This window comes from Schistocerca serialis, chromosome 3 (genome assembly GCF_023864345.2).
Source record: "Schistocerca serialis cubense isolate TAMUIC-IGC-003099 chromosome 3, iqSchSeri2.2, whole genome shotgun sequence".
Lineage (NCBI taxonomy): Eukaryota > Metazoa > Arthropoda > Insecta > Orthoptera > Acrididae > Schistocerca > Schistocerca serialis.
This window is the reverse complement of record NC_064640.1, coordinates 497,476,955-497,499,042: the sequence shown is the minus strand read 5'-3', so window position 1 is coordinate 497,499,042 and position 22,088 is coordinate 497,476,955. Positions and strand designations below refer to the sequence as shown.

At 41.9% G+C, this 22,088-nt stretch overlaps 1 protein-coding gene across 1 annotated transcript in view; it reads left to right on the top strand.

The window, feature by feature from the left end:
* The first annotated feature begins 1,228 nt into the window (after positions 1 to 1,228).
* Positions 1,229 to 22,088, top strand: part of LOC126469525 (serine/threonine-protein kinase GL21140-like) — a 215,336-nt gene continuing 194,476 nt past the window's right edge. Inside the window, exons 1-2 of the mRNA XM_050096645.1 lie at positions 1,229 to 1,258; positions 1,391 to 1,811. The gene's annotated coding sequence lies outside the window, so the exon portion shown is untranslated. The remainder of the gene's footprint in view (positions 1,259 to 1,390; positions 1,812 to 22,088) is intronic.

Here is a 22,088-nt window from a genome sequence, read left to right as displayed (position 1 = left end):
AAAAAGTTCAGCAACACTGCAAACATCTGTTGCCTGTGTATCATTTTAATATTAATGGTGTGTGCTCCACTTCATCTCTGGATCTACCAGTTTCTTCCATCACCATATCACATACTGTCTTTATTTTGATATCTGATGCGACTATTCTTCCCAGACAATGCATTTGCTTTGATGTCCGTATTAGTATCATCAATATTTTTCAGTATGTTTTGTTATGTGGTATAACATCGACATCACTACTGTTTCTGAATAACAGATACAGTTTCCATTTTGTCTTAAAGGATACCTTTATTCCTTGAGTAATCCATGGATTATTTATAGACTGCCCTAGTATGGCTTAGTTTTGGGGGAAAACAGTTTTCAAATAAGTTACGGATGTTTATTAATAAAGTGTTGCATTTCTCATTCACGCTGTGAGAATTGCATACAATACTCCAATTCACGTCTTCCAGGAGTTTCCTAAAACAATTAATTTTTGCCCCACTGACTACCTCTTGAAGACAGATTTGGCATATTTTATATCCTGACCAGTATTAACACTTAGCAAATGGAATATCATTGTTTAATTTTGTTCATTAGAAATTTCTATAAAGATATTATCAACGGCCGTCTTTGAGCCATTAGCTATTCTAGTTGAAAAGTTAACAGTATGAATTAAGCTGAATGACATCTGGTGGATGTAAATGGAAAATGCCTGTATGGTGTGGTCGCTCCTGCCAGCCACCGCGTCGAGTGTCGACTTAAAGTAGTTTATGCCGACAGTAGCTACGTCGTTTACAGTAATCTAGGTCCATTTCAGAACATGCATGCTCCACTCTGAACAGGAATGTAACAAAGTGCTTCGCCTACAAAAAATTAGGAAAGGATTCGTTTCTTACATGACTACTTGGGTTTTCAGAACTGGATTGGTACTTTAAAACGATTTGTTTTCTACATGAGTATTATGGTTTTGGGAACTCGACTGGTACTTTTCTTGACGATGACGTGACTGGTCCCAGTGTGTTACAAACGTTCATCTAATGTGTTCTTATGCTGCCTTGGTGGCAAAATTATTCTTCCGTATATGCGACATATCACGTGTACATAATTTTGGCAAGACGTAGATCTTCGACCACACTGTCATACGCTTAACGTCTCGCTCATATGAGAGAGTTAAAAAACTTCTAGTTACGCTCTTATGCGTAATCGGAGATTAATGATAATCTTTGAGTTGTTTTGAAAATTTCATATTTATACGTACAGAAGACATCTACAAAAGGTAATTCTCGATTTTGTAAGTTAATATCAGGTAGCCATATATCCGCGTGATTTAGACAATTTCGTTACAGTTGTGGACTTTGAGGTAGAAGTAATGTGTTTTTCATGAGCTGTGTTGCTGTTTATTTTGCAGGTACTACAACAATCGGCTCGTGAAGTTTTTGAACTAGCTAAATAAGCATTGTAACCACTTCTGACTGAACGTTGAGGATTAAAACTGCAACAATAAATTTATTGACAGTGTACACGAGTCAATAGTAATATCTTAGAATGTTTGGAAGTTGAATTCGTCTGTCTTATGTTTTCAGTTTGGCTGCATAGAGCCGGCGTCGTTGTTAACCTTAGTGGTAACAGCGGCAATTCGAGATTGTTACATTCAGAAAGTTTGGTAAAGTGTGCATGTAAAATGTAAAAATATGTGTGATTTTTTTCTACTATTACAAGGAATCATGGCAGAAATAAAATCGCTGTTTGTGCGAGTGCAATAATTGTCTTTGGTATACTGTTAGCTTCTACGGATTTAATTAAACAACATAGTCGACACAACGTTTCAGGTAAGACAACTAACTGTCAAGGAATAACAAAATCGGAAGCAAATTCGCTCAACACTTAGCCTTACTAAATTGTGTGCGGTAGATGAAATGTTGAGAGTAAATGCATTGCCGCGGGTAAGGAGTCTGTAGAGAGACGGGTGGGGCGGACGGGTGGATAGCATGTCATCGTTCACTTCCAGTTTCCACCAAAAGCCACTTCATGTTGGGAAACACAAAATGCTATCGCTATATTATTAAACAGTTTCTTACTGTTGTATCAAGTTTTTAAATGCTGACATTAAAGTTGTGTTAGAGGAAGAGGGATCAATGTTAAGTGTTTGGCAAACCAACACTTGAAATTTCGCTTGGCAGTAAATTTTGTGAACGAAGAGAATCCAAAATTTGACGAACAACGGATTATGTGAGTTGCCGTAAACCATTCTCTTGAATATCTTTTATATATGACATATTTTAGGAGAAAATACAGTAATTTTGGGTTACCAAATTACGGTAAAACCTTTCAGAGCATTCAAAGAAGCCAGGATTTCATTTAAAAATATCATATGGACACGCAAGTTCCGTATTTTTTGGAATTGTATACCAAATATTGTAATAACTACTTCAATGGCTTAAATATAAACAAAGAAACAAATTCAAACATGACGCTATCATTACTTTCTAGGCTAATATGTAAATGATTCCTGCACCCTTCCTGTAACACACAATTTGCTGTTCAAGTTTGTAACACGTTACAGCTTAAGGTAGCACTTCTTGAAGTAATTGAGCACAAAGTTCCAGAGAATTGTGTCTGGGAAAATGCAGTGAATTATTCAATAGGAATGATATATTGTGTTACACTACATTGCCTCTAAATAATTCATTAACTATAAAGGTGTAGCAGTATATATGGAGTGGCACAACTTTGCAGTGAATAAATTCGTGGCTAAGTGAAAGTGTACATATTGAAAATAAAATAGTAGTCATATTAAGGAAAAAGTCATTTGCATGTAAGAGCATCAAAAAGAAACAAAAGGAAATATCAACATTGTAGGATGATGATTAAGAAATACTGCCAATAATGACAATAACAGTGAATTGTCTTGCCACATATATGTAGAAAGGTTTGCAGTCATCAGTTACGACTTGGTTAGAGGATGAGATTACATAGCTCTCCATTCACAATTACCTAACCTACAAAATTTCAATATCTGGCTGTAATGCCTTCTACCACAAGACTAGCCACTTTATAGAAGCTTATTTGTCTCCCCAGACAGTAATTGTCAACTGTGAAAACAATTATTTTCCTGTTTTGTGTATAATTAAACTAACATGTTTGTGGAAACTTTGCTGCTGGGACTCTTACCCTTGGAGTATATTGACCCTCTTTAACAACAAACATAACAGGCCCATTTATTATTTCATGGGATCAGTAGATTTTGCTGCTGTTGTAACTGACAGGGTTGATGGCTGTCATTTGTTTGTAGGCAGAAAACATTTAAGTTTGGAAAATTTTGTGTACTGTTCAGAATCTGCCCAACAAGTTGGATGTGGAATCCACTCTGATAGATGTAATGAACACTCTGTTGTCGAAACATATTTATTTCTCTTTAGTCATCCAAGAACTGTCTCTCAGTGATACAGAATTTGCGAGAGTAGCACAACGCAAATCAGTAGACAAAATTATACAACTCACAATATACCTAACGTGCTGTATGATGATGAAAAGGGGGGGGGGCAGGTAGTCAGCAGTTGTAAAATTATGTTTGGAAGGTTCATGGGCCTCGTGAGAAAAATCAAAGCAAAAGCATAATTTCGATCTTCACCGCCGTACACACTTGGAGGACACCCGCTGATGACAAACAGCACAACTGTTGTGCCCTTGAATCAACTCCATTCTCTCAACTTGTAAACTGAGTTAACGGACATGACTATAATGTATTTTAAATTTTGGCAAGATATCCTTGTGAAAGCAGTAAACCATAATCGTGCACTGAAAGGTGACAAGGTGCTGTAGCTATCCCCTTTCATTTATATCCACTACTGAGTCCTCTAAATAATCTTTAATAATTGTGCAATATGCGTTCCTTGTGAAGAATGTTGTAGCTGCCTTTTTAAACGGTTGTATTTTAGTAATCTTTTTTCTCTTCATTTGGTTGTTTATTATTCGGTTTTATCCCCTGTTGTAAAATGCTGTTCTGAGAGTTTTTTTTTTTTCTTCTTCCCTGGGCAAATGTAAGTCTAAACTGGCCTTTGTGACATAGTTATGTAGAGGATTATTAGTGCAGTATTTAATAATGTTCTCCGTGATATGCTCCGCAGATGGGAAGATGTACTCACCTGGTGAAGAAAGGATGCTCATCTTTTTAAATAGCTCTTGACAATGAGCCTGACTACTATTTCCAGTTATTATTATGACCTTTTTCTGCAGTTTAGAAACTGTGTCCATATGTTGTGCCTTTGAGTCCCAGAAAAGAAACCCATAGTTAAGAACTGAGTGTATGTAGGCATAGTATGTTGCCACAAGACCATAGCTATTACAGACTGATGATAACTCCCTAAGAGCATTACATGCTGGTGACATTATTTTTCCCAGTATGTTTTTATGTTTGTTCATGTTAGCTGACAGTGTTCATACCTGAAAACTTAGTTTTTGTTACACAGTCCATAAATTTGTCATTTATGTATAAAGTGTCGGGGATGCTTCCCCTCTTTATGCTGAAGCCCATACTGTTCGTTTTCTTCATGTTTGGTGTTAATTTACTACATGCTGCCCAATTGTAAACATTCTTGAGACATGCTTTTTTTTCCTAATAGGCGTTTTGATGTCTCATTGGTGACTATGACGTTGCTGTCATTGGCGACGAGAACTTTCTCTCCGTTTCTTACACCGTCTGGGAAGTCATTTATACACTTATATGTTAAGAACAGAACTGGACCCAATACACTGCCCTGAGAAACAACTATGTTTGTTCTTCTTGTTAGACGGTTGTTTTACTAAAAATTTACTATCAACATGTTTGTGAGCAGTCTCCACCTTTCACACCCTGTTTTCCAAGTAAGACTGAAAGCACTCGCTTGCTGTTCCTCTTATACCTGGCACTTCTAACTTGCCCAATAGTGTTTTATGCCTTGGTCAAGTTTAAGAAACTGCCCCTCTAATGGCCAGTATTGCCATTTTCCACTTCTGAAACCAAATTGTGCTTCATTAAAGAGGTTGTATTTATTCACGTAACTTCTCAGTCTCTCTTTCGTGGTTGCTTCAGTTACTTTTTGAGAATGAAGACTACACTGAAAATGGCTCATAATCTTTAATTTTTTCTACATTATCCTTCTTTTGTAAGGGCACATCTTGTGCATGCTTTAGGTACTCTGGTAAAACACTTGAACTAAAGGACGTGTTTGTTTATGGGCGTTGAATCACACCTTCAGAACTGAGGCAGGAACCTCATCTATGCGTTCTGACGTCTTTTTTGGGATTGCTGTACTGTTTTCCTAACTTCAAGCTCAGCTGTGAGAAGCAGCATTAGTGTCCTTCTTGTGTAAATCATTGTGGGTGCTACATGGGTTTTAGGCAGATTTTGCTGCAGCTTATTCACAGTACCAGAGGAGTAATCATTAAAAACTTTTATGAATTCCTGAAGACTTTGATTTGTATGTTGTTATACTTCTATGCCTTTCCCCGTTTCTTGTTTTATAACAAACCCCACCTCTTTTCTTGTATTTTCTGCATTATGTATCAATTTGACATCGAATGATTTTTGCAAGCAGAACTCACTCACATGTTTTCATTGTACTTGTGACTATACTCAAGAAACTGTGGATTAGTGCAGTGCTTTTGCAAAGATTTGAGGAATTTGTCATTGAGGACTTTCGAATACCCACAATTGCCTATCTATTTTCCTTAGCTGCTGCATTAGAAATGGTTATTTTTGGAAATGTCTCCTCAAAAATTAATTTAAACAATTTGCAGAATTTAGAGGACTTAGCATTGACATTGCCTTCTGTATACACATGGTTGATTTGCCAAGCCTGTTAAAAGTTCTGCAGGTCTCACTGAACCTGTCTTCAGCTTTATCATCAGACAGTACTGATTCAAAATGCCAAGATCTCATATAAATAGTCTACAATTTTCCCTGTCAACATCCCTAAGTACATTTTCTAAAATTTAAGCCTTTTTTTTAAAAATCCATTTAGCTGTGTTTACCATTTGTGCAATGCCAAAAGTGCTCAAAAGGTTTGGGAAGTTATCACTAACTGAACCCCCAACACCGGCATTAATATTCACATCTCCATATATTATTATGTTAGTCTTTTTGGGGATGAGACACTTCTCAGGACTTAATTTGTTGAAGCAAGTGTCCACATTACTGTTATGTGAGACATACACACACAGAATGATTAATTGCTTATATACATCTAGCTTCGTTTCTTTAGTGGCTGCCAATTCAAAATGTTTATCTATGCCAGTTGTTATCAGACTTCTCTAACTTTAAAATGTGTGCCACCCTTGATACAGATACGTAATCCCCCAATTTTTAAAGTTGACCTATAGTAGTGACTGGAAAAATCATATGATGTTAGCAGTGTATGCTGCAGTTAATCATCTGTAACCAGTGCTCTGTAATGCATACTACTGTGCTGCTCAAAGATTGTAATTCAGCTTCAAGCTGGTCACCTTCTTCTTATAATATGGGTCCACAGTCTCTACAAATCCTTTAAATGATTTTATTTTTGCTTGCTGTAACTGTTCTATTGTGTCATCGCTCAAAAGCTGAAATTGCAAGAGAACAATAAAACAGTAACTGTTGAAAGTGAAAATGATGGTGTTCTGTTCTATTTGGAGATGGTTTGTAGTGGAAAAATGACTTGTGCAGATCAGTTTTGGATTTTAAAAAGATGTGATTCACAACTACTTTCTTGTATTTATGTCTCACTGGAATTTGTGGTATATACTTATGACTGTATTATAACCTTCAAAGGAAAATGTTACAGATCATGTAGTTGTTTGAGCTTTTTTAAATATGTCAGCTGTTATGGGCCAGTAAAATTCAGAGAGCTGAACAGTAGTTCACAGTTAGTAATGTGAGTATTGTAAGCTGCTGCTGTTAATATAGGACCGCACATCTTCACAGATTTTACCCAGTGAACTGAACTGTCATTTGTATTTCCCACTATAAAATTATATTTTATGTTGCTCTTAGCTGTCACACAGAGGTATTTGAGTGATGTAACTGACTTGTGACTTATTGGTTAACTGGCAGATAAAAATCAAATATCCCACAAAATCCTCCTTACCAAGTTTGAAGACCCAATCTAGGAACAGTCCTTAGATATTGCTCCCATACAGACAGCAAAAATAAAATTAGACTGCTTACAGCAGACACAAAGGCGTTTAAGCAATCATTCTACCTGTTGTCCATATGTGAATGAAACGGATAAAAACACCTAATATGTGGTAAAGTGGTAAGTATCGTCTGCCATGCACTTAAGTGATGTGTGCGGAGTATAGATGCAGATATTCGTAAACAACAGACACTTGCACTTTCTTTTGCACTTGGTTATACTGTGTATATTTACATCTACATCTACATCCATACTCCGCAAGCCACCTGATGGTGTGTGGCGGAGGGTGCATTGAGTACCTCTATCGGTTCTCCCTTCTATTCCAGTCTCGTATTGTTCGTGGAAAGAACGATTGTCGGTATGCCTCTTTGTGGGCTCTAATCTCTCTGATTTTATCCTCATGGTCTCTTTGCGAGATATATGTAGGAGGGAGCAACGTACAGCTTTACTCCTCGGTGAAGGTATGTTCTCGAAACTTCAACAAAAGCCCATACCGAGCTACTGAGCATCTCTCCTGCAGAGTCTTCCACTGGAGCTTATCTACCATCTCCGTAACGCTTTCGCTATTACTAAATGATCCTGTAACAAAGCGCGCTGCTCTCCGTTGGATCTTCTCTATCTCTTCTATCAACCCTATCTGATACGTATCCCACACTGCTGAGCAGTATTCAAGCAGTGGGCGAACAAGCGTACTGTAACCCCACTATATCTGTCTTCAAACTGCCCATTTCCATTTAAAAATTCCAGCCTGTGTACTCAATTAAGGTCTGTAACATTCTATGCTACAATTTGTAGAACGCTAGTTTTGTTTCTCCTGATGATATCCTCCTGTGTAGTCCTCACCCAGAGTTTGAATGGGGAACTGTTTTACCTGTGGAATATTTCATGCAAGAGGATGCCATTATCATTTAACCATACTGTAGAGCTGCATGTCCTTGGAAAAAGTAACAGCCGTAGTTTCCCTTTGGCTTCAGCTATTCATAATACCAGCACAGTAAGGCCATGTTGGCTGATGTTACAAGACCAGATCAGTAAATCATCCAGACTGTTTCCCCTGCAACTACTGGCAAGGCTGCTTGTCACTCTTCAGAAACCACATGTTTGTCTGAACCCTCCACAGATACCCCTCTGTTGTGGATGTACTCACGGTTGGACTATTTGTTATCGTGGAGGCATGCGAGCCAACCCACCTCGACAATGTCTGTGGTTCATGGGGCATATACCATATTTATGTGAATCTAATATGCCATTAAATGTGTTGTATACTTCAATTTTAAAAATTAAAATCATAAGAAAATTTGTTGGTGCATCACTGCTAGGCCAAATTTACTTTACGCAACATGAACTATCAAAATAACAATTATTGTTAAGTGATACAGTCATTATTAAAAAAAGAATGCCTAACTTGATTACCTACATGACTAGCAAACAAACGTACCATAAATTACAGGCATTGGTCGTCATTATTCACTAATGTCATCATTACTGGAATCCTCGGAGGAGTCTGCATCACACACAGATTCATGTGCTCTTTCCCCATCATCCTTCACATCATTCCTGAGCACATCTTCAGAGTAATTGAAATACAGCATTTCTTGAATGATTTTATGATCATTTTCTGCTTCAATGCTTTTCCAGGCAATCTAAAACCCAGTGTGCAATAATGTAGGGTGCAACAAATAATTTCTCCTGTCGGAGTTAGTTCACAGTTTGGTTCACAAAACCATGTTTTTTACTTTTCCTGAGCATAACCTTTGAAAGGTCCGTTTATACTAACATAATGGTGTTGTAACACAGAAGTCATTCCTCCATTAATAATGAGAAGGTCATTGGCTAAGCTGTGGATCTTCTTTTGAAGTCATCAGTGAGATGACCATGAAATACATCAAGACAATGTTGGTAAAGCCCACTAGGACAGTTTCCCTACTTTTTGGAACCATTCAAGCATTAAAGTTTTAGGTACCCGTCCTTTATCTTGATATCGAACAGTATCGTCATTATGGAACAGCTTAGGGGTCTTGGGACTTGTTTTCCACTTGAAGAATAAGGGGAATTTACATCCATCTACTTTGATTACCAGCATACAGTTATGAGCTGCTTTTAAAACCCAGATATTTTGATGGTTTTGAAACCAAACTGATGTCTCATCAGCATTGCCTGTTTGGGTCATTAAAAAATTCTTCTCTTTCCGAAGTGTGGTGACGTACTGCTGAAATTCTTGAGGCTTTTTTTCTCAAAACTGTGTGGAATCTTGTGGCAATCAACCCATCCATGACTGGCCTTAAGCTCTTGCCTTGGTATATTAAGAACTATAGCAACCTCTTTTGCTTTGTTTCTTTCGGTGTCACTAAGCACAAGTTGCCCATTCTTCCTCCTCTCACAGACAAATTCAAAAACTACTTCTTCAGGATGTCTTCTTTTGCAACGACCATTGAATTTCTTTCTGGTTGTGGTAGTTTCAGGGGTAACATCCCTGTAAATATCACACCTCATAACACTCTCAATATGGTACAGGATGAAACTTACTGGTAGATTAAAACTGTGTGTCGGACTAAGACTCAAACTTGGGACCCGAGTTAGTCTTGGCCTGACACACAGTTTTAATCTTCCAGGAAATTTCATAACAGCCCACACTCCACTGCAGAGTGAAACTTTCATTATGGTACAGGATATCATCTTCCACCTCAGCCTCCTTCCGCAGGCCAATGATGAGCTCTGTGTCAATGTGGTGGAGCGACATGTGCATTTTGTCCATCATACCCAACTGGGACCAAAGAACAATAAGGTTTATACTGATTTCTTCATGTTGGCCTTTCAAGACAATTCATTGCCTGAAAAAATCAATGTGATGGTGTAGAGATATGGTGCGAAACCATATATTCCCAATTCCACGTGATGCTTCAAACGTCTTGAGATTCAGCCTCATGTCTTTGCATTGTAACCCCAGCCCCATCTCTAGGAATTGTGGACATCAGTTGCATTAGAAACACACACACACACACACACACACACACACACACACACACACACACAAACAACTGTGTTAACTGCAGAGAGTGCCATTCCTCCTGTTTACCGGACTGCACCATCTTCCAAAGAGAAAAGAAAATCCAAGAATACAAGACTCCCGACCAACTCGCATATCTGGAGGCCAAGAAGAAATATGATTGTTTGCATCGTGACAGTCATCCTCTTTTGTGACAGTACTGTTGCCCTTCATGCCTTCTATGCCAACAAGCCCTTGGGGCCATTTGTCTACGCCCACTCTCCTGGTGGTTGAGGGCCCTCTTCCTACTATTGTCCCCCCCCAACCACTTCCCTTCCCAACCAACCCCTAGATAGAGAAGCAACACCACCTCAGCCCTCTCTCACCAGGAAGGGGTCCGTCCTTCAGAACATTTCCCTCCCAGGATCCTGCTAATCTGCAACCAGATACCAGCCAGTGGCTGATGAAGCCGCAGGTTGCTAGTCATAGAGCTTCACATTCTTCATTTGCCCCTGAAACTAGGGCAGACAAGCCCCCACTGATATTGAAATCATCAAAGGAGAAGAGGGGCAAAAATTGTGAAGTACACAATTTCACATTCCTGAACATTTAAAGGAAGTTCTCAATTTGTGTACCACTTTGAAAACTTATCAACATCTAACTGAATATTTGTGCAGCTTTTTCCCGGACAATACTTCATTATATATATATCTGAAAAAGAGAGTTAGGCTACCATTAATGTTATCTGGTAGGTCATTAATATACAACATGAACAGCAACTATCACAGTACACTTTCCTGAAGCTTGTCTAAAATTACTTTTACATCTGCCAGTGACTATTCATTGTAGATGACATGCACTCTCCCTCCTGAATCCAATTTCAAATTTTGTTTGAAAAACCACATCATGATATTTCGTTGATTATCAGTGTATCACTTAGTCAAATACTTCAAGAAGTTAAGAAATTCTGCTTCTATCTTAATGCCTTCATTCCATGGTTTGAAAATGCCTTGTGAGATGATGTTGGAATCTATGCTGGTTGGCATTAAAGAGATTGTTATGGTTGAGATACCTCATTATGTTTGAGCTCAGAACACATTTGAAGATTTTACAACAGATGAATATCCAAAATATATCTGATGGTAGTTTTGCGAATTATTTCTGCTACACTTGTAGGCAGTGTGACCTGCTTTCATAAAAGTACATGACATAGTTTCTTGTTCTAGGTATTTATAGTGAGGCACTCAGAACTAAAGTGGATCGAGTCCATAAATTATAGTTTGGCGCCAAGTTTACAGCTCATTGACACAAGCTGAATACTACAGTGATGTAGAATATAATTTCCTTTTTGTTGTCGAAATATGAAGACTAACTTAAATGTGAGTCATAATTTGAAACTTCAAGAACTACTACTAAGTGCCAATTCAACTGTAAACCAGAATTAACGGGATGTGATCCACGTTGGCCCTGAAATACTTTTCACACAATGTCAATCAAATGAATAGGACACTGTGAAAGTGGAAACATTTTTTCTTATATAACAGCTGTATCTTAAAATAGTCTAAATAATGCAAAATTAAGCTTTAAATGGTCTCATCAAAGAGAGATACATCATTATGTGATTCTGCGATTTCTTCATTCAAGTACTGGGTGATCAAAAAGTCAGTATAAATTTGAAAACTTAATAAACCACAGAATAATGCAGATAGAGAGGTAAAAATTGGCACACATGCTTGGAATGACATGGGGTTTTATTAGAACCAAAAAAATTGCTAGACACTTGAAAGATCTCTTACGCGCGTCGTTTAGTGAAGATCGTGTGCTCAGCCGCCACTTTCGTCATGCTTGGCCTCCCAGGTCCAAAGACCTCAGTCCGTGCGTTTATTGGCTTTGGGGTTACCTGAAGTCTCAAGTGTATCGTGGTTGACTGACATCTCTAGGGATGCTGAAAGACAACATCTGGTACCAATGCCTCACCATAACTCTGGACATGCTTTACAGTGCTGTTCACAACATTATTCCTCGACTACAGCTATTGTTGAGGAATGATGGTAGACATATTGAGCATTTCCTGTAAAAAAAACATCACCTTTGCTTTGTCTTACTCTGTTATGTTAATTATTGCTATTCTGATCAGATGAAGCGCCATCTGTCTGACATTTTGTGAACTTTTGTATTTTTTTGGTTCTAATTAAACCCCATGTCATTCCAAGCATGTGTGTCAATTTGTACCTCTCTATCTACATTATTCCATGATTTATTCATTTTTCAAATTTATACTGACTTTTTGATCACCCGGTATGTTTGTGACCTACTGACAGTTTCTGTATGTAGGCTTTTGAAATAGGTGTGTGTGTTTGAAGGAAGAAATGATAAAAGTGAAAGTGTATTCATTTTATTTGCCTCGGTGTGACCTTTCTTGGAGTTTTGTACAATGAGTCTTGCTTCTTAACAGATTTAGAAATTTTTCATAGACATAGTTGCTTTTGAGATGTCAATATCTGGACCTAAGGTTTTTTTTTAAACTGTAGTGTCAAAGACACCTCTTGTGCAAACCTCGTGTACTTCATCTTTAACATCATGATGGGGATGACGTTCACCATTCTTCTTCTCTATTTTTTTTCATTTTTTTTGGGTGTGGGGGGGGGGGGGTGGACTATAATTTCTTCAATTTTTTTAGTTGGATGAAATTTCGGAGTGTGTTACTTTGACAACCATGAAAGGCTTTCTTGGCCACGTGAATCCAGTCCTCAGGACTAAAGATTTGAATACACTTTCATGATGCTCGTTCTATTACTCCATAATAATATACTATAGATGTTGCCAATTTTGGCTGATATCACTTATATTGTACTGCTGCAGAAATTAAACTGTCAAGATCTCTTTTCACATCCATCTCCTACAAAGTATAATTATTCCAATCAGTTGCTGGAATCCCCACTTGAACTCCTTGGAATGTGCTTCCTTTTTTGCTGCCGTTTTCATAAGGGGTATCATTATTCAGTGTACGTTGGAAATGCCAACAATTAACAGACCTCTTTCTTTTATATCTTGCTTCATCCTGACACTAGCCACAACAGGTGAAGTGTGTGTCACTGATTCAGTTTTAATGGGAGATAGTGTCCCAAACTTGTTGTTTTTGGGGTACGGTGCAATTTAAGATAAAATTGTGAGAGTCGTATCCTGGCTGATGTAAAATGCTGCCCTAATTTCCCATAAGAAACTATAAAAGGACATCATGTGCCCTTTTAGTTACTATAGTGTTGCTATAATCAGTAATATCACAGTTCTATAATAAATCAACCGTTGCCATGTTGCGGTTGGCAAGAGAGCCAACACCGGGTTACTAGAGGAAGCCGAAAGGCACGCGTTTTAGCTCACGCAGGCTGGCGTGAGGTCTGGAACAGGACAAGGAAATTAGAATTTAGAAAAAACGGACGTAGCTGGTGGAATACTTAACTTTAATCCATTAATGGTGAACGTCGCTCTCGACGGTACATGATTCAGTATCAATAGTAACTGGTAATGGCGCCTTGCTAGGTCATAGCAAATGACGTAGCTGAAGGCTATGCTAACTATCGTCTCGGCAAATGAGAGCGTATTTTGTCAGTGAACCATCGCTAGCAAAGTCGGTTGTACAACTGGGGCGAGTGCTAGGAAGTCTCTCTAGACCTGCCGTGTGGCGGCGCTCGGTCTGCAATCACTGATAGTGGCGACACGCGGGTCCGACGTATACTAACGGACCGCGGCCGATTTAAAGGCTACCACCTAGCAAGTGTGGTGTCCGGCGGTGATACCACATTCCTCCCCCACAAATCGGCGTACGGTTGTGGCATAAGGCTTCCGCCCGCCGTGGGGAGGACCCCATGTCGACGTATGCGACGAGGTGGGGAGCTTAACAGGCGAGGCTGTGCCACCCGCACCCTGCCATTCGGACCGCGGGGAGCTAGGAAACGCCTGAAAACCTGCTCCAGGGTGCACACCAACATGCGGTGTATGCGCCCGCAGAGAGACAGGAGGGGCCAAAGGGTCGACCTCCATGGGGCCGGGGCACCCGACAGGCGAAGATGACATATGGTCCGGAGCGGGCAAGAGTTCCATGTTGGAGGACAACTGGTCACGGGAAGCAATTGGCGGTGCGTGACCCAGGGAGGCGCCCGGCGGTTGCATTGGCGCGTCCACTGCGGGTGTCGCCGGCGGGAGAACATGTGGCGGCGGCACGTCGCCATGGGGCAAAATGGAAGGCAGCGTCGGTAATACCTGGGGCCGAGGCGAGCCAGTAGGTGGGTCCCCAGGGCACTGACTGGACGGCACCGTCGCTGAAAGCAGACGGGGAGCGGCAGATCCCGTGCGACGACAGAGGCGCAGCTGATTGAGATGCCGACGCACCTCACCAGAGGCCCCCAAAACCAGATACATACCACGGCCGAGGCAGCGAAGAATGCGCTCTTCGAGCCAACGCCGTGAACCTCGATAGTAGCGGTAGTAGACGTCGCCTGGGGCAAAAGCAGGTGTCTGCCGCTGCACAGGAACCTGATGCGGCGGATGTAGCAAAGACATCAAGGTTCGATGAGGGCGACCGTGGAGCAACTCAGCCGGCGAGATACCATCTCGGGGCTGAGAGCGATACGAGGACAAAAAGAGCAATAACGCGTCCTCCCGAGAATGCGACTCTTTCAACTTCAACATCTGTGACTTGAAAGTCCTGACCAATCGTTCAGCGGCACCATTTGACTGTGGCGAAAACGGCGTGGACGTCAGATGTTGAATACCATTGGCCTTGCAGAATGACTGAAATTCTGCGGACATGAATTGTGGGCTATTGTCGGAAACAATAGTCTGTGGAAGACCTTCAATGCAAAAGATAATGGATAACGCTTGGATGGTGGCAGATGACGTCGTGGAAGACATCCGGACAACAAAAGGAAAATTACTGAATGAATCTACCACAACCAACCATCAAGCATTCCAGAATGGACCAGCAAAATTGATGTTGCCAAGGGGAAGTGGCTTTTGGCCATGCAAAGAATGTCCGCGGTGGTACTGATTGTTGTTTGGCACACACCATGCAAGAAGAGCATATATTTGTAATTGCGGCATCGATTCCGAACCAAGTACAGTGCTGACGAGCAAGTTGTTTCTTTCTCACTATTTCCCAATGTCCTTGGTGGAGAAGCTGTAAGACAGAGGACTGTAACGAACTTGGGACCCTGACCCTGGACTGATCATTATCAGAATGCAACAGCAAAACACCACGTCGTACAAAAAGTTTCTCCTTGTGAGCAAAAAATCGGCGAACCAACGGATCCCCGATCCGTGACTTTGACAAGGGCCATTGCGTAGCAACAAAACGCAGAACGATAGCAAGGACAGGGTCGGCAGCTGTGGCTGTAGCTACATGATGAAAATCAATCGGAAACGATTCGACCACGTCATCGGTTTCCGAATCAATGAACATGCAAGCAAGTTCGGAGGAATCGAATGCTCTATCCTCAGCAACAGGCAAACGGAACAACGCATCGGCGTTTCCGTGCTTAGCAGTGGACCAATACAAGATATCGTAGCGGTACTGCGAGAGGAAAATAGACCAGCGAATGAATTTCTGCACTGTACGTGGAGGTACAGGCTTGGTCGGATGAAAAAGTGATGTCGAAGGTTTGTGGTCTGTGATGATGGTAAAGTGACGACCATACAAGAAATCACGAAACTTTGTAACACCAAATACGAGAGCCAATGCTTCTTTCTCGATCTGTGAATAATTTGCGCAGACGAGAGCATTTTGGACGCAAAGGCAATAGGGCGATCATGCAATCCATCTTTGTGCGCAAGCATAGCACCAATCCCGAAATCCGATGCATCCACCATCAACAAAAGGGGCTTCTGGGGATTGAATGGCGTAAGGCAAGTATTAGAAAGCAACGCCGACTTCAACTGGCGAAAGACGCATTCGCATTCCGTCTTCCAGACGAACGGAACACCTTTACGGCGTAAGCGATGAAGTGGAGCTGAAATGGAAGAGGCATGCGGCACATATCTGTGATAATAGTTAATTTTTCCCAGCACACTCTGTAGCTGCTTCAAATTCTGCGGCGAAGGCAAGTCTTGTATGGCACGGAGGTGCTCGGGACTGGGATGTATGCCTTGGGCATTGAGTACATGTCCCAGGTAGGGCAAGTCACGAGCAAAAAACACACATTTGTCCTTCCGCAAGCGAAGACCATTTTGTCGCAAGACCTGAAATAATGTTCTGAGATTCGCTAAATGTTCTTCTTCCATCTTTCCGGAGATCACAATATCGTCCAGATAGTTTGCTGCAGTAGGGACCGACGCACAAACAGTTTGCAGATATTGCTGAAACAATGCAGGGGCGGATGCACACCCAAATGGCAGTCTTTTGAATCGATACAAACCAAGATGCGTGTTAACCACCAAAACGCGCTGGGATTCTTCGTCCACCGGTATTTGCAAGTACGCATCTGCTAGGTCCAACTTTGAAAAATATTTACCCGGGCACAGTTTGTCAAAAAGATCTTCCGGGCGGGGTAAAGGAAAAGTTGCAATCACTAGTTGTGGATTAACTGTTGCCTTGAAGTCCACACAAAGTCTCAATTGTCCGGAAGGTTTTGGCAACATTACTAAGGGTGATGCCCAGAGAGAAGCCTGCACACGTTCAATTACACTTTGTGATTCCAAATCGTGTAATGTTTTTGCGACCTCATCACGCAATGCGTGGGGGACATTGCGCGCTCTGAAAAATTTCGGTTGCGCGTTTACTTTCAGTTCCAGATGTGCTTTATAGTTCTTAGCGTAACCGAGGCCCGGTGCAAAAATGTCTGCAAATTCTTCACATAGACGAGAAACACTGTCGGAAGGCACAGTCTGGTTCACTGATAGGACCTGATTTACTATAGACAAGTTAAACAACTGAAATAAATCAAAACCAAACAAGTTCACTGCAGAAGAAGAACGAAGGACGTAAAATGACACATGTTTTGTTTGTCCTTTGTATGTTGCAAGAAGGCTGCACTGTCCTAACACAGGGATCGCTTGACCTGAATAGCTAGTTAACTTAACATTTGCGGCATGCAATGGAGGTGTGCCCATCAGTTTGTAAGTGTCTTGATTGATCAGTGAAACTGCAGCCCCGGTATCGAGCTGGAATGCTATCACTTTGCTGTTAATGTCCAAGTCCACAAAAAGTTTATTGTCCTGCTGACAACAAGAGCGACTGTCTTGTGCAACGTGACTTGACACTGGTACAAAATCACTTGCGACTTGACGGGATTTCCGGCGATGTCGATGCACACTATTTGTGGGACGAACACAGTCACTGTTAGAGAGAGTGGCACTGGGCAGAGTGGAATGGACTATATGAATTTCCATGGGCGAAGTTTCGCAAGCCTGAGTATCCTTGGTTCGATTCCGATTCCGGCATGAAGCAAAGGGCCTGGAACGATTTCGTGTTTCCGATCTCAGCTTTTTCTGGCAAACACTTTGAACATGTCCTTTTTTATTACAGTAAAAGCAAATAGCTTGGCGTGACGGGCAATTCTCACGCGAATGTCTAGTAGCACATCGCGGGCATGATTTTAGCACTGCATTTGCTTGCCGGTGCGGTACACGTGGCTGAGAGCCTGGCGGCAGCGGCGCGGCTGGGCGCGAGAGCTGTTTACTGTTCCGTGCAGCTCGCCCGGTGAACCGGTTAACCTGACACACGGGTGGCGAAGTTGCAAATGATTCCTGAGCAAAGTCAAGTGTGTCATGCCGATCCAATATGTCCATCACTTGGTGACGGGAGGGATTGACTAGTTTCAAAATCTGTTCCCTTATACGAACATCAGAAACGTTCTGTGCAATTGCATCACGTACCATAGTATCTGAATGAGGGAGTCCACATTGACACTCAAAATCACAATCCCTAGTAAGGCCTTGCAAGGTTGCAACCCACTCCCTATTAGTCTGACCTGCTGTACGTTTTGTACGAAAGAAGGTATACCGTTTGGCAACTACATTGACTGAGTCTTTGAAATATGCATCTAATGCAGACAAAATTTCGTCATAGGACAGAGTTGCTACATCGTGTCGGGGAAATAATTTGACTATCACATGTTACGTTTGTACGCCGACCGAAGACAACAAAAACGGCTGCCGCTCGTTGCCTTGAATTCTGTAGGCGGCGAGATGGAATCCAAATTGGCGTGACCACTCCGTCCAGCTTTCCAGTGCAACTTCAAAAGGACGAAAAGTTGGTGCAACTGCGTGTTGTGGCTGCGTTAGCGGCGGAGCGGCGGCTGCAGCATCGTTTTGCATCGCATGTTGACCCTGGACGAGCTGTCCAAGGGCATCCAGTAAGGCCTGCGTCTGCTGATTCTGTAAGCAATAAAATTCGGACAGTACATCTAGAGATGGTGGCGAAGCCATTACACAAGTAAATCAGGGCAGTATAGTTAAGAACGCGGTATTGCCTCGTCGCCAATGTTGTGGTTGGCAGGAGAGCCAACACCGGGTTACTAGAGGAAGCCGAAAGGCATATGTTTTAGCTCACACAGGCTAGTGTGAGGTCTGGAACAGGACAAGGAAATTAGAATTTAGAAAAAACGCACATAGCTGGAGGAATACTTAACTTTAATCCATTAATGGTGAACGTCGCTCTTGACGGTACATGATTCAGTATCAATAGTAACTGGTAATGGCGCCTTGCTAGGTCGTAGCAAATGACGTAGCTGAAGGCTATGCTAACTATCGTCTCGGCAAATGAGAGCGTATTTTGTCAGTGAACCATCGCTAGCAAAGTCGGTTTTACAACTGGGGCGAGTGCTAGGAAGTCTCTCTAGACCTGCTGTGTGGCGGCGCTCGGTCTGCAATCACTGATAGTGGCGACACACGGGTCCGACGTATACTAACGGACTGCGGCCGATTTAAAGGCTACCACCTAGCAAGTGTGGTGTCTGGCAGTGACAGCACATGCCATGTGTCAGTTCTGGAAATTGTGAATCTTGCAATCATTTTCAGTCTGAGCATAAGGTGTTATTCTACTCTAGGTAATTGGAAGCTACTAAGCCAAAATCTCTTCTACCTGAGTCACATGGTTCTACATATAATTCTTGTCCAAGAGATGGTGTAAGAATCAATGTGCATCGTCATGTTGAAAAACAGCAACATGATACTGTCACATGAGAGGTAATGGATGACGACGCGGGATGTCAGTGATGTACTGTTGTGCCATTGGAGTTCCCTCAACCACAACCAGCCATTGCTTGAAGTTATACCCAGTGGTTCCCCTTACCATGAAACTAGGAGAAACACTACTGGGCTTTCCAGAACATTGGAACAAAGGGAACACAGGTTGCCATCATACTCACAAAACTATGGTCATTCAGGGTAGTGCAGAACTGTGGTTCATCATTGAACACAATGCTACGCTATTCATCAGCAGTCCATGCATCCTGGTCATGGGACCACTTGGCCACTAGGGATGCAGCCATTTGTTTTGTGGTGTTAGCTGCAGCCAGTGCATGGGATGGTTATTCCCAGTTTTGCATACTCTTTGTCTCTGACAATGGGGCACGATGGCACGGAATGTTTCAGGGAGTCCAGTACTTAACGGATGGTGGGTGTAGATGAGAAGGGGTTACAGTGTATTTAGTGTACAATATGGCGGTCCTCCCTTGTGATGGTGATAAGTGGTCTCCCAGAACCTTGACGATGAGTATGCGTGCCCTTACATACCCATGGAGTCCAACATTGGCTCACAGTCACATTCAGTTGCCTCACAAATCCAGATGTTGCATAATTTAACCAGCTGGCCATATGGAGACCCACAAATTAGCCCCTTTCAAACTGTCTCATAAGAGTATGCAGTGCCACATTGTGCTTCACAGTGATTACTAAACATGTGAGGCTGTTCGTGCCTCTTATATACCCTAGCATGTCTGGTAACAGTACTAAACACAAACAGCACTAATGCACACTGGTGACTGTTATACCTTTCACAGAGAATTACAACTCCAGTCATTTAAAAAATACTTGCAATTGCAGTGGATATGTACAATATTGCATTGTCATCAGACTTGGTCTTCTGGGTGCTTCACTTTTATTTTCAGACAGTGTAATTTTTTGAACTTAATCTTAAAAAAGAAGCCACATCAAACCTACACTATGTGATCAAAAGTATCTGGACAACTGGCTGAAAATGACTTAAAAGTTTGTTGTGCCCTCCATCGGCAATGCTGGAATTCAGTATGGGGTTGGCCCACCCTTAACCTCGATTACAGCTTCCACTCTTGCAGGCATATGTTGAATCACGTGCCGGAAGGTTTCTTGGGTAATGGCAGCCCATTCTTCACAGAGTGCTGCACTGAGGAGAGGTATTGATATCAGTTGGTGAGGCCTGGCACGGAGTTGGCATTCCAAAACATCCCAAAGGTGTTCTGTAGGAATCAGGTGAGGACTCTGTGGAGGCCAGTCCATTACAGAGCTGTTATTGTTGTGCAACCACTCCGCCACAGGCCATGCATTATGAACAGGTGCTCGACCGTGTTGAAAGGTGCAGTCACCATCCCCGAATTGCTCTTCAACAGCGGGAAGCAAGAAGGTGCTTAAAACATCAATGTAGGCCTGTGCTGTGATAGTGCCACACAAAAGAACAAGGGGTGCAACCCCCTCCATGAAAAACACGACCACACCATAACACCACTGCCTCTGAATTTTGCTGTCTGCACTGCAGACGCTGGCAAATGACATTCACCGGGCAATCACCATACTACATCCTGCCATCGGATCACCATTTGTTTTGTGGTGTTAGCTGCAGCCAGTGCATGGGATGGTTATTCCCAATTTTGCATACTATTTGTCTCTTACAATGGGGCACGATGGCACGGAATGTTTCAGGGAGTCCAGTACTTAACGGATGGTAGGTGTAGATGAGAAGGGGTTACAGTGTATTTAGTGTACAATACGGCGGTCCTCCCTTGTGATGGGATCCTGTAGATAGTGGAATAGATTATATATAAGCCTTGAAAGGAAGTAGCCAAGATGCATGATCAGCAAAGCTAACTTGGCACTGTTCAGACGTCCAGTGTTTACGTTTGGCATTTACCGGCATGTTGTGTGGCTCATGAGCAGCTGCTCAACCATGAAATCCAAGTTTTCTCACCTCCTGCCTAACTGTCATAGTACTTGCAGTGGATCCTGATGCCATTTGGAATTCCTGTGTGATGATCTGGATAGATGACTGCCAATTACACATTGCAACCCTCTTCAACTGTCAGCGCTCTCTGTCAGTCAACAGACTAGGTCGGCCTGTACGCTTTTGTGCTGTATACGTCCCTTCATACTTCCACTTCACTATCACATTGGAAACAGTGGACCAAGGGATGTTTAGGAGTGTGTAAATCTTGTGTACGGACTTATGACACAAGTGACACCCAATCACCTGACCATGTTCGAAGTCCGTGAGTTCCGCGGAGTGCCCCTTTCTGCTCTCTCACGATGTCTAATGACTACTGAGGTCGCTGATATGGAGTACCTGGCAGTAGGTCATGGCACAATGCACCTAATATGAAAAACATATGTTTTTGGGGGTGTCCATATACTTTTGATAACATAGTGTATGTTAGTGCAGAACTGTGTGTAATCCTGTAGATAGTGGAATAGATTATATATAAGCCTTGAAAGGAAGTAGCCAAGATGCATGATCAGCAAAGCTAACTTGGCACTGTTAAGCCAGCTGGCTGTGTTTGAAATTCGAGTCAGCATCCATGAATGGGCGGATCTCGTCACACATAATCCACTATTTCACTGACTTACCCATCCTGAACTCAGGTCATCGTAAGAGGGCAGTCCATACCTTGATGGCAATCCAAGTCACACATATGGCTCTGTGACAGTTTAAGTGGTGCCCCACTTTGAAGCCTTTCAAATAGTGAGAGCCAAAGCTTTGCGGATAATCAAAGAGAACTAGGAATTAT